This window comes from Pelobates fuscus, chromosome 7 (assembly GCF_036172605.1).
Source record: "Pelobates fuscus isolate aPelFus1 chromosome 7, aPelFus1.pri, whole genome shotgun sequence".
Taxonomy (NCBI): Eukaryota; Metazoa; Chordata; class Amphibia; order Anura; family Pelobatidae; genus Pelobates; species Pelobates fuscus.
The window spans coordinates 198119526-198133238 of NC_086323.1; the positions used below are offsets into that span (position 1 = coordinate 198119526).

The 13713-nt window shown below is 40.7% G+C and overlaps 1 pseudogene; it reads right to left on the reverse strand.

The window, feature by feature from the left end:
* Nucleotides 1-1124: 1124 nt before the first annotated feature.
* LOC134568447 (zinc finger protein 850-like) overlaps nt 1125-13713 on the reverse strand; it is a 466353-nt pseudogene continuing 453764 nt past the window's right edge.

A 13713-nucleotide genomic window follows, 5' to 3' on the forward strand; every position in this document is an offset into this window, starting at 1 on the left:
TTTCTTTTATTCAACTTTTAAGGTCACACCCCCTGGACCTGGTGGTAAACTGTGACAAAAGGGACACAAACCAATGGGAACTGTGGCAAATCCAGCCACTCAGAGACCTTAATTGTCGTTTAAAAGTGTATGTTTGAATTTCCCTGCTATGTTGTGTATTTTGCAATGTATGCGGCATTTGTGTGTTACAGCACACGAATACTGCTAATGTTAAATCTGAGTACCCACGAACAGTGAATCCCACGAACGAATTGATCCTGATAAGGGAAACTGAGCGGCATTCGGTTATTTGTGCTGGGATCTGTGCGCAAGTTCACTTAACTGTGCGCCCAGGTCCCAGCTATGTAATAAATGGTTAATTAACTGTATGGCCTAAATATTATGTGAGTTATAGATTTAAAACTGTGTTTCTCTGTACCAAGGGATACTCCCATTAGCAATGCATGCTGGGATAAGTATCTCCTTGGTACAGCAGTGTATGATGGGTATTCTGTGTGTAAAATCCAGTCCCCCATGTAGTCCCATACTGGACAAACCCTGTATTGGGACTTGGGAAACCCTGTACATTTGTAACCACATAAATACTGTGGCAGTAATTAAAAACCTCCGTTGACCTCCAAGCTATGTGTCATCTAGAAGGGATTGTAACTACGCTAAGTGCATTTTGCCTGTTTTTGCCTGTTTTGGATTTGCTGTTTTGGATTTTGCCTGTTTTAGATCTGCTTATCCTGTCTACCAGTGGAGATACCGTGGATAATACTACTACTCCGCTACAGAATCCCTCCCCTCTATCCTGGAGATAATTGACTTAAGGAGCTGCAGTAAACTCAGTTATCTCCAGGTACAGAAAATATCTCCATTTTACACTAACAGTAAAATACATAAAAATATGTAAGTCCTATTATATTACACAGAGCCCCCACATTTATCCTATCCCCAGATAGCTTGGATCTGAGCGCCCAATATAGGTGAACAGCGCTCAGATCCCACGAACAGAGTAAATTTGCCATGGGGTTAAAGGATAGCAAGGGCTGATGAGAGACCGAGGAGGAACAAAGCAGCCAGTTCCAACTGGTCTGGCAGCGTGCCTGGGACAAAGCCCTGCTGGAGAACAATGGAACAGGAAGCGGGAAAAAGCAGTTTGGCACAAAGCAATCCAGTGACAAAAGGCAGTTTGTCACAATAATATTACAGAGATAAAATCCTAGAACACATTAGATATTTTAAAGCTAATTAAATTTTTTTAAGAAGGCTGAAATTTGACTCCAAATTATGAGTGGCTGATTGGCATATGAGACAAAATTAGTATATTTATTAGTTATGGTCTCAGCTGCATTGCATGCCCCAAGAAAAACACTAGAAAATTAGAAGTAAACATAACCTTTGCTTGAAGTCTGTATTAACATGGGGGTTGTTTTAAGAAGCCTTTCACTCTGTAACAGACAGAACATACAACCACAATGTATCCTGAGTTGCCGGGAAGTCATCATATGTACGTTGACTGCTACTATCACAGTTACTATTTACTGTGTCAGCATGATCAAACTTCACAATACAAGATATTTTGTTTCTATGTTAATGCATAGATGAATTATACAATTTTAGAGACTCCTCACCTGTGTGAGATCTCTGAGGTCTATCAAGATAAGGTTTAACAAAAAATAATTTTCCCCATTCAGAACGTGAGAACGGTTTCTTTCCTGTGAGTTTTCTGATGACTGACAAGCTTTGCTTTAGTGACAAAACATTTTCCACATTCAGAACATGAGAATGGTTTCTCTCCTGTGTGAGTTCTATGATGACTGACAAGATTTGCTTTAGTGACAAAACATTTTGTCACATTGAGAACATGAGAATGGTTTCTCTCCTGTGTGAGTTCTATGATGACTGACAAGACTTGAATGTTGCCGAAAACATTTTCCACATTCAGAACATAAGAATGGTTTCTCTCCTGTGTGAGTTCTCTGATGACTGACAAGCTTTGCTTTAGTGACAAAACATTTTCCACATTCAGAACATGAGAATGGTTTCTCTCCTGTGTGAGTTCTCTGATGACTGACAAGCTTTGCTTTAGTGACAAAACATTTTCCACATTCAGAACATGAGAATCGTTTCTCTCCTGTGTGAGTTCTCTGATGACTGACAAGAACTGCGTTAGTGACAAAACATTTTCCACATTCAGAACATGAGAATGGTTTCTCTCCTGTGTGAGTTCTCTGATGACTGACAAGACTTGAATGTTGCCGAAAACATTTTTCACATTCAGAACATAAGAATGGTTTCTCTCCTGTGTGAGTTCTCTGATGACTGACAAGCTTTGCTTTAGTGACAAACCATTTTCCACATTCAGAACATGAGAATGGTTTCTCTCCTGTGTGAGTTCTCTGATGACTGATAAGTTTTGCTTTAGTGACAAAACATTTTCCACATTCAGAACATGAGAATGGTTTCTCTCCTGTGTGAGTTCTCTGATGACTGACAAGAACTGCGTTAGTGACAAAACATTTCCCACATTCAGAACATGAGAACGGTTTCTCTCCTGTGTGAGTTCTCTGATGACTGACAAGAACTGCGTTAGTGACAAAACATTTTCCACATTCAGAACATGAGAATGGTTTCTCTCCTGTGTGAGTTCTCTGATGACTGGCAAGAGTTGAATGACGCCGAAAACATTTTCCACATTCAGAACATGAGAACGGTTTCTCTCTTGTGTGAGTACTCAGATGACTGACAAGATATGAATGTTGCCGAAAACATTTTCCACATTCAGAACATGAGAACGGTTTGTCTACTGTGTGAGTTCTCTGATGACTGACAAGATTTGAATGTAGCCGAAAACATTTTCCACATTCAGAACATGAGAACGGTTTCTCTCCTGTGTGAGTACTCAGATGACTGACAAGATATGGATGTAGCCGAAAACATTTTCCACATTCAGAACATGAGAACGGTTTCTCTCCTGTGTGAGTTCCCTGATGACTGACAAGATTTGAATGTTGCCAAAAACATTTTCCACATTTAGAACATGAGAACGGTTTCTCTCCTGTGTGAGTTCTCTGATGACCGACAAGAGTTGAATGTTGCCAAAAACATTTTCCACATTCAGAACATGAGAATGGTTTCTCTCCTGTGTGAGTTCTCTGATGACGGACAAGCATTGCTTTAGTGAAAAAACATTTTCCACATTCAGAACATGAGAATGTTTTTTCTCCTGTGTGAGTTCTCTGATGACTGACAAGCTCTGGTTTACTAAAAAAACATTTTCCACATTCAGAACATGAGAACGGTTTCTCTCCTGTGTGAGTTCTCTGATGACGGACAAGAACATCTTTAGTGCCAAAACATTTTCCACATTCAGAACATGAGAACGGTTTCTCTCCCGTGTGAGTTCTCTGATGACAGACAAGCACTGCTTTAGTGACAAAACATTTTCCACATTCAGAACATGAGAACGGTTTCTCTCCTGTGTGAGATCTCTGATGACTGACAAACTGTGCTGTAGTGCCAAAACATTTTCCACATTCAGAACATGATAACAGTTTCTCTCCCGTGTGAGTTCTCTGATGACAGACAAGCTCTGCTTTACTAAAAAAACATTTTCCACATTCAGAACATGAGAACGGTTTCTCTCCTGTGTGAGTTCTCTGATGACGGACAAGAACATCTTTAGAGCCAAAACATTTTCCACATTCAGAACATGAGAACGGTTTCTCTCCCGTGTGAGTTCTCTGATGACAGACAAGCACTGCTTTAGTGACAAAACATTTTCCACATTCAGAACACGAGAATGGTTTCTCTCCTGTGTGAGTTCTCTGATGACTGACAAACTGTGCTTTAGTGCCAAAACATTTTCCACATTCAGAACATAACAGTTTCTCTCCCGTGTGAGTTCTCTGATGACAGACAAGCAATGCTTTAGTGACAAAACATTTTCCACATTCAGAACATGAGAATGTTTTTTCTCCTGTGTGAGTTCTCTGATGACTGACAAGCTCTGGTTTACTAACAAAACATTTCCCACATTCAGAACATGAGAACGGTTTCTCTCCTGTGTGAGTTCTCTGATGACGGACAAGAACATCTTTAGTGCCAAAACATTTTCCACATTCAGAACATGAGAACGGTTTCTCTCCTGTGTGAGTTCTCTGATGACAGACAAGAGTTGAATGATGCCGAAAACATTTTCTACATTCAGAACATGAGAATGGTTTCTCTCCTGTGTGAGTTCTCTGATGACTGACAAGAACTGCTTTACTAACAAAACATTTCCCACATTCAGAACATGAGAACGGTTTCTCACCTGTGTGACTTCTCTGATGACGGACAAGCACTGCTTTAGTGAGAAAACATTTTCCACATTCAGAACATGAGAACGGTTTCTCTCCTGTGTGAGTTCTCTGATGACTGACAAGCTCTGCTTTACTAACAAAACATTTTCCACATACAGAACATGAGAATGGTTTCTCTCCTGTGTGAGTTCTCTGATGACGGACACACATTGCTTTATTTACAAAACATTTTCCACATTCAGAACATGAGAACGGTTTCTCTCCTGTGTGAGATCTCTGATGAAGGACAAGACTTAAATGATGCAAAAAACATTTCCCACATTCAGAACATGAGAACGGTTTCTCTCCTGTGTGAGTTCTCTGATGACGGACAAGAGTTGAATGATGCCGAAAACATTTTCCACATTCAGAACATGAGAATGGTTTCTCTCCTGTGTGAGTTCTCTGATGACTAACAAGCTCTACTTTACTAACAAAACATTTTCCACATTCAGAACATGAGAACGGTTTCTCTCCTGTGTGAGTTCTCTGATGACGGACAAGAACTTCTTTAGTGACAAAAGATTTTTCACATTCAGAACATGAGAATGGTTTCTCTCCTGTGTGAGTTCTCTGATGACGGACAAGCTCTACTTTACTAACAAAACATTTTCCACATTCAGAACATGAGAACGGTTTCTCTCCTGTGTGAGTTCTCTGATGACGGACAAGAACTTCTTTAGTGACAAAAAACTTTCCACATTCAGAACATGAGAATGACTTCTCTCCTGTGTGAGTTCTCTGATGACGGACAAGAGTTGAATGTTGCCGAAAGCATTTTCCACATTCAGAACATGAGAATGGTTTCTCTCCTGTGTGAGTTCTCTGATGATTGAGAAGTTGTGATATTGTGCCAAAACATTTTCCACATTCAGAACATGAGAAAGGTTTGGAGTTCATGTTTACTATCTCCTTTGAGAACATATAGGAATCTGCGAAAATGCTTGATTTTTCAGAGTTAAAGTCCTTGATTCTGTTATTAAAAGATTTCTTCGTAGCGTTGCTTTGTGTATTTCTGTTCTTGTCACCTCTTTCAGTATAACCTCTCCTGACAAATACACCTGAAAGAAATATACTGGGAGTTAAATGAAATTGGTCACTATAAATTATTGTTTTCCATACTTAGAAAAACATTACAATATTTTTTTAATAGATAAGAAATACGACCATCAGGTGTCATAGTGACTGAGAAGAAATTAAAGTAGCACTGTCATGCCGAACTTACCTTTCCCCAATTGATTCCTCTTCTCTCCCTCTGTCATGATCTGTTATTCCTTTCTTCCTGTCTGCTCTAGTTTTCTTTAAAACATAAGATAAAGTAGGGACTACTTGCCTTATGGAGGTTTCCTACGCCATGACCAGCGGAGGAGCAAAGTGTGCTTCATTTCTGGTGGTCAGAGAAATTTTCCCATAATTCTTCACTTTCCTCCCTGTTCCCGCAATGCTTCCTGTCAGTATTGCCGAACGTCCTGTCACTTAGACACAATGCCGGCAAAACTGCGAATTGCGTCCTAACAGAATGAGAACAGTTTCTCCATTCATGTTAGAATGCAATTCGGGTCTTTGTTCGTATCGGAATTTCATTTGAATTAATGAAACTCCGATCCTATTCATTGCCGCGGCTGCATCTTGCAGCCACTTAGTAGATAACTCCCTGATTCCCACGGTATTAGGGAGCATTCTACCAAAAGGGTGATAGACCTTAAAAACACACACACACACCTTTTTATCCCTAGAGCCCCTACCCCTCAGCGGCGGGTGTGGGCCCTAAGTAAGAATGGGGGGACCTATTGCACTCCCCCCGGCCTCCACCCCTGGATGGTGGGTGGGTGCCCTAAATAAGAATGTGGGGTGGACATATTGTCCTCCCCCACGGCCCCCACCCCTTGAGCGGTGGGTGGGGGCCCTAAAGGATAATGGGGTGGCCTATTTTCCTCCGCCCCTGCCCCCACCCGAGTGGTGGGTGGGGGCCCTAAATAAGAATGTGGGGGGGGCTACTGTCCTTCCCCATGGCCCCCACCCCTGCGTGGCAGATGGGTGCCCTAAATAACAATAAGAGGGGGCTATTTTCCTCCCCCCTGCCCCCACCCTTGAGCGGGGGTCCTAAATTTGATGTTTTCTTTTTTCTAAAATCTTTATTTTTTAGCCCCCAAAAAAGCCAAATAAAAAACCATCATACCCGTCGAACTTAAAATAAAATAAAAACCCGAGCGCCCAAAAAAACCTGACGAAAGAGAAAAAAAACAGACGCTAAAAAAATTACCCATGGAGGGCATGTCACAGACTGAGCTCCGCAGGGTGGGAAAAGGCTTATGAAGCCTTGCCCCACCCTGCAATTAGGCTAAGAACACTCTGATTGGTTGGTTTAAGCCAGAGTGCTCTTTTTCATTTTACACAGCGTGGGAAAGTTCTTTGGAATTTTCCCAAGCTGTGTAATTTGATTCAGTATTGTTCAGTATTGTTCGTCTGAAATTTCTAGTCATTCATTCGTCTTTCTGATGAATGAATGAATAGATACAATTCCCGTTTGCATGCCCAAGTGTTTAACTGGGCTTAGGAAGTGGCGGGGAGCACTGCTCCCCACCACTTCTATCGTTACATATTACAAGGAGGGAGCTGCGCGACGGTAGATCCCTCCTTGTAATAAACTGAACGAACAAACAAACACTGATATTCGGTATTGTTCATCTGAAATTTCTAGTCACTCATTCGTCTTTCTGACGAATGAATGAAGAGATGAAATTCCAGTTCGCATTCCCAAGTTTTTAACTGGGCTTGTGCGGGAATCTCACAGCACTATCTTGTGTGGGCAAATGACGTGTTCCACAGTGATTTCCTCTACCCACACAAAGATGGCGGCGCCTTGAATATAGATCAGGGCAGAGGACTAACGGGTCAGTTAGATGTAATGGAGTTGGGAGGGGTGGTTTAAAAAAAAAAAAAAAACGGGATTCGGCCATGACAGTGCCGCTTTAAGTATTTTGTGTGCTTTACCCCCTTCCCTAGCAAAATTATGTATACTCTCTTTTACTTTAATTTGGTTTGAAAAATTAGATTTAGTCCATAAAGCCTCACTTATCTGCATTGATGGTAGAGGAATAAATTACACACACTGTGTATATCACATACATTCTAAACACAATCAGCATCTACTACCTAAGGTTGTGATATTGAAATTGTAGTAGATTCCTTGTTTGACCTGCCAATGGAAATGAAAATAGTAATTACCATACATAGAAAAACTATATTTTTTTCTGGTTTATTGTTATATATATATATAAATTTTTTGTTCAGTAATAACAATCAGTTAAGTTTGTATAGGATGCACTGAAATGAAAATTCTGGGTTGAAACCGAAATCGAAAATTCAGGATTCCCTTGGCCGAAAACCAAAACCGAAAATGACTATTTTCCCCCAAATGATTTAAAAAAAGTTTTTTCATATCATTTTTAATATTAGACTTTTTAATGAATTAAATTAATCTAATATGAAAAACGTCCCTTTTCTTTTAGTGATCATATTGCTTTAGGGCGAATAGAGGTGGATTCTACTTGAATGTTCTAACGAACGTTTTGTTCTCCCCCCCTCCATTGTCCCAAAGTGTTCTTCTCCCCCTTCCCTGTCCCATAGTGTTCTTTCCCCCTCGCCTGCCCCATAGTTTTCATTCCCCCTCCCAGGTCCCATAGTGTTCTTTCCACACCTGTACCATAATGTCCTTTCCCCCCCTGTCCCATAATGTCCTTTCCCCCTGTTACAAAACTGTTACAAACACGGATTATGTTGGCTCTTTTGTGATACTATGGCTTCGGTACTTGAATTCTGCACCCTCTCGCGAATGGATTATATATACACCGGTTTGTTAAACGAACAACCGACCACCCGGCTCCTGGCATGTGCCGCCACTTAACCCCGGTCACCTCTCAATCTACCGAACGGTTGACCACCCGGCTGGGGGAGTGTGCCACCAATTGATCACCCAGGGAGTTGCGGTTTGCGGTTAACCGCAGGCTAATTGACGGCCCTTGGATATATCCGTTCGTGCCTTATCTACCGATGGTTAAACTACCGAAAGGGTCACGAACGAGGACCACCTTCAACCTGGCGTGTGGCCTCAATTAGAATGTGGAATGTTACGGTTAACCGCAGGTTAAGTGCCCCTTCACGGCGGGCTAACTTCGTATCCTGAACAGCGACGACATCCAGCCAGAGAGCGGGTATTCGGGCACAACTCTGGCCGTTATTAGTTCCACGAGTTGACGCCGAGGTCCCGCTGCCTATTGTTGCACCTAAAAACATGGCCGCCATCTCCAGCCTGCGACCAAATACACGAAAAGACTTTATCACGATGAAATACAGCAGAGGCAACGTGAGTTTGGGTCGCTATTCGGTGAACTAGTACACACAGACCAGAGCTACAAAATGAATGGTGAAAGTACCGAAGTATATACTAAAATGCTAGAGTTATGTATTTTTAATCTGTTTTCTGTGTGTAAAATAAACGTGGGTTTTGGGCGCTTGGAGATAATTGTATTACTCTAACCGTTGGATTTATTATCTCCAAGCTGGGCGGAAGCAAATTCAAATGATACAATGTATTCTTATTGGTTGATCACTTGTGTTATCCATGTATCCCATCAGGTCCAGAGGGGGCTGTCCCTGGACCTGAGATTTTGCATAAATACCAATCCCTGTGTGCCATTAAAACCAGTTCTTGTTTGACCTTCAAATCGCAGCCTCAACTCGTTTTGTGGGGAAAGAGTATCCTAGCTGTAAAATAGCTAGTGGGATTGTTCTACACTTATAGGATCCTTCTGGATATCAAGCTAAAACGGCTTCTCTCTCTCTCTAAACTGGGATCCAGACTATCCAAGCGGTCCAGCTTCCAGCTAGCCTGGGAGTAACCGTAACACCCCCTTGTCCCAAAAACAAACCAAAAATGTAAAAAAAAAAAAAAAATTAACGTTTTGGCAAATGTGACCGATTTTCGGCTGAAACAGGATAGGCCCATTTTCACCCGAAACGGGATAGGCCCATTTTCACCCGACACGGGATAGGCCCATTTTTGCCCGAAACAGGATAGGCCCATTTTCGGCCGAAACGGGATAGACCCATTTTCACCCGACACGGGATAGGCCCATTTTTGCCCGAAACAGAATAGGTCCATTTACGGCCGAAACGGGATAGACCCATTTTCGGGCCGGAAATTTCGGCAGCCGAAATTTAGGTGCATCCCTAATATGTTTAACATATGTACCAAGTGTTTTTCAGCAAAAAAAACACACCTTTCACGCCACTCTATGGGTTTTGACATGTCTTCCTTGTATTATGATTTTGAGCTCTTTACAAGTCATATACATTTTGAGCCAAGGGATGTGCATGTGATTGGGTTTTGAAATGAATCAAACAGGAGGGAGGGGGTATTATAATATCATTAAAGATCTAAAAAAATTGGGAAAAAAATTCTGGTCATATTATGTTCCAGACAAACACCCGGAACAAAAATAACATTTTTAAATAATACTTCCCCTAATAAATCAGCTTAAAGTATCCAATTACCAGAGAGATACTTCCAGGTATAAGCTTTGGGCTCTATTTATCTATTTCCTCTAATAGGACTTTACTTATTAAGTTAAACGCTGCTGTTTATTTCTGATACTTGTCCCTTTTGAGCCTTGTAGGCTTCCTTACTCTCCACTAAAGATAGAACCTTCTGTATGTTGTAACCCTGGTGACCACTTACAATTCAAGCATGGAATGCATGATGGCCGCCGATTGAAACGCACGCGCCATACAGGCGAGACTACTGGAAATTACGTCACACGAACAACAAATACCCTGGAAAATTGATTATTGACAAGCCAAAACAGCTGAATATCATTGGAAACACCCACAGAACCTCCAATGAGATGGAAGGATGGCCATATAGAATTAAGGACTCTGGGGAGGAAGGGTATATGCTGCTTTCTTCCTGCTTTAGGATTGTTTTTAATATTAGTGCCCCTGAATAAGTTTCTTGTGAGACCAAATGTGTAGGACCATTTTTCTTGTATTTTATTTAATTTTTTATACATATAATAATCAGTTTTTCTGATATATGCAAAGTCTGGCTTTCCATACTGTGTTGTCATCATCCAAAAGCTGAAAAGAGAATCCGAGACCAAGGGTAGGCACCCTAAGGCGATTTCCAAGTCTCCATCTAGCAAATGCACTTGAATTTAGCGCACAGCAACCTGTATTACACTGTTATAGTGTTATAACTTTCTGTACATTATCAGCTGTGTCCTCTGTATTCTGTTTGGCAATATTTGATGTATAGTATACTATCTGGAATATCCTGAGAGGAAGCTGTTTTCATTTGTATTGGAGAAGGTGCCTGTAGCAAGTGTGTTAAAAAATGATAAGCTTAGAGTCATGTCTACAAATGCTCGCAGTTTAGGGAATAGGATCCATGAATTTGTGGCAATAATGGCAACTGATAGTGTAGATTTAGTCGCTGTTACTGAGACATGGTATAATGAAAAAAATGACTGGGACATAGCAAAACCAGGGTACTCTTTATATAGAAAAGACAGGGAAGGCAAGAAAGGGGGATGGGTGGCCCTGTATGTGAAGGATAGCATAAAATCTAGCCTAATAAAGGTTAGTGAGACGAACATAGAGTCCATTTGGGTTACGTTAGAATTTGGTAATCACACAGTAATTTGTGTAGGTGTGATTTATAGGCCCCCAGGACAAATTGAAGAGTTAGATAATCTACTAGTTGAAGAAATAGCTAAAATGACAATGAAGGGGGAAGTTATCATCATGGGTGACTTTAATCTTCCTGATGTGAATTGGAAAACAAAAATAGCTACTTGTGCCAGAAGCACACATATTCTAAACTCCCTACTGGGATTGTCTCTAAAACAAGTCGTTGAGGAGCCAACTCGTAAAGAGGCCATACTAGATTTAGTGTTAACAAATGGAGATTTGGTATCAGATATTACTGTAGGTGAAAGTTTAGGATCCAGTGATCATCAGTCAGTGACTGAGTCACACCACACAAAAACAAAAGTTTTAGACTTTAGAAAAACAGACTTTTCTAAAATTAGAATATGTGTAAAGGAGTCATTATCAGACTGGAGCAACTTAAAAAATTCAAGAAACCACTGTGGTACTCCGCAGATGTGGCCAAAATAGTAAAAAACAAAAAGTTAGCATTTAGTAATTATAAAAAAACCCAGAGTGAGGAAGACAGAATGACCTATAAGATTAGGCAGAAAGAGGCTAAGCAAGTTATAAGAGCTTCCAAAACACACACAGAAGAGAAAATAGCACAGTCAGTAAAAAACGGGGACAAAACTTTTTTTAGATACATAAATGAGAAAAGAAAAGTAAAACAAGGATTAGTTAGATTAAAAACAAAAGAAGGAAGGTATGTAGATGAGGATAAAGGTCTAGCTGACTGCCTCAATGAATATTTTTGTTCGGTATTTACAGCTGAAAATGAAGGAAAGGACCTCCATTAAAAAAAGGATAAATGAGTCATTTATTACACGTGAGTTTACAGAGGAGGAGGTTTTATTTCAACTGTCAAAAGTAAAGACAAATAAGTCAATGGGACCTGATGGAATACACCCAAAGCTATTAAAAGAGCTTAGTGGTGTACTAGCAAAACCATTAACAGATTTATTTAACCAATCATTGTTAACAGGAGTAGTCCCAGAAGATTGGAAGTTAGCGAATGTTGTGCCCATTCACAGGAAAGGTAATAGGGAGGAGTCGGGCAACTATAGGCCAGTAAGCCTTACTTCAGTAGTGGGGAAAGTGATGGAAACCATGTTAAAGGATAGGATTGTTGAACATCTAAAAACACATGGATTTCAAGATCAGAGACAACATGGGTTTACTTCAGGGAGATCATGCCAAACTAATCTTATTGATTTTTTTGATTGGGTAACTAAAATTATAGATCAGGGTGGTGCAGTAGACATTGCTTACCTAGATTTCAGTAAGGCTTTTGACACTGTTGCACATAGAAGGCTTATCAATAAACTGCAATCTTTGAGTTTGGATTCCAATATTGTTGAATGGGTAAGGCAGTGGCTGAGTGACAGGCAACAGAGGGTTGGAGTATATTCGAAGCTTGGGCTTGTCACCAGTGGGGTACCTCGGGGATCTGTACTTGCACCCATTCTCTTTAATATTTTTATTAGTGATATTGCAGAAGGTCTTGATGGTAAGGTGTGTCTTTTTGCGGATGATACTAAGATATGTAACAGGGTTGATGTTCCAGGAGGGATAAGCCAAATGGCAAATTATTTAGGTAAACTAGAAAAATGGTCAGAGTTGTGGCAACTGACATTTAATGTGGATAAGTGCAAGATAATGCATCTTGGACGTAAAAACCCAACGGCAGAGTACAGAATATTTGATAGAGTCCTAACCTCAACATCTGAGGAAAGGGATTTAGGGGTGATTATTTCTGAGGACTTAAAGGTAGGCAGACAATGTAATAGAGCAGCAGGAAATGCTAGCAGAATGCTTGGTTGTATAGGGAGAGGTATTAGCAGTAGAAAGAGGGAAGTGCTCATGCCATTGTACAGAACACTGGTGAGACCTCACTTGGAGTACTGTACACAGTACTGGAGACCATATCTTCAGAAGGATATTGATACCTCAGAGAGAGTTCAAAGAAGGGCTACTAAACTGGTTCATGGATTGCAGGATAAAACTTACCAGGAAAGGTTAAAGGATCTTAACATGTATAGCTTGGTGGAAAGACGAGACAGGGGGGATATGATAGAAACATTTAAATACATAAAGGGAATCAACACAGTAAAGGAGGAGACTATATTTTAAAGAAGAAAAACTACCACAACAAGAGGACATAGTCTTTAAATTAGAGGGACAAAGGTTTAAAAATAATTTCCAGAAGTATTACTTTACTGAGAGGGTAGTGGATGCATGGAATAGCCTTCCAGCTGAAGTGGTAGAGGTTAACACAGTAAAGGAGTTTAAGCATGCATGGGATAGGCATAAGGTTATCCTAAATATAAGATAATGCCAGAAACTAATGAAAGTATTTAGAAAACTGGGCAGACTAGATGGGCCGAATGGTTCTTATCTGCCGTCACATTCTATGTTTCTATGTTTCTAAGTCAGTGATTCCCAAACTGTGCACACAGGGGTGCCGCAGAATGTTTCCCAGGGCTATGTTACTGTCTGCTACAACCTGGGTACTGTTGCTATTATTTTTGGTTACTTTTGCTTTATGTACGAATGGCCGACCATCCGGCCCCTGGCATGTGCCACCAATTAACCCCGTTCACGTTTCAAAACACCGAACAAACTGACGAATGGACGACCACCCTACCTGAAGAGTATTCCTAAAATCAACCACCCA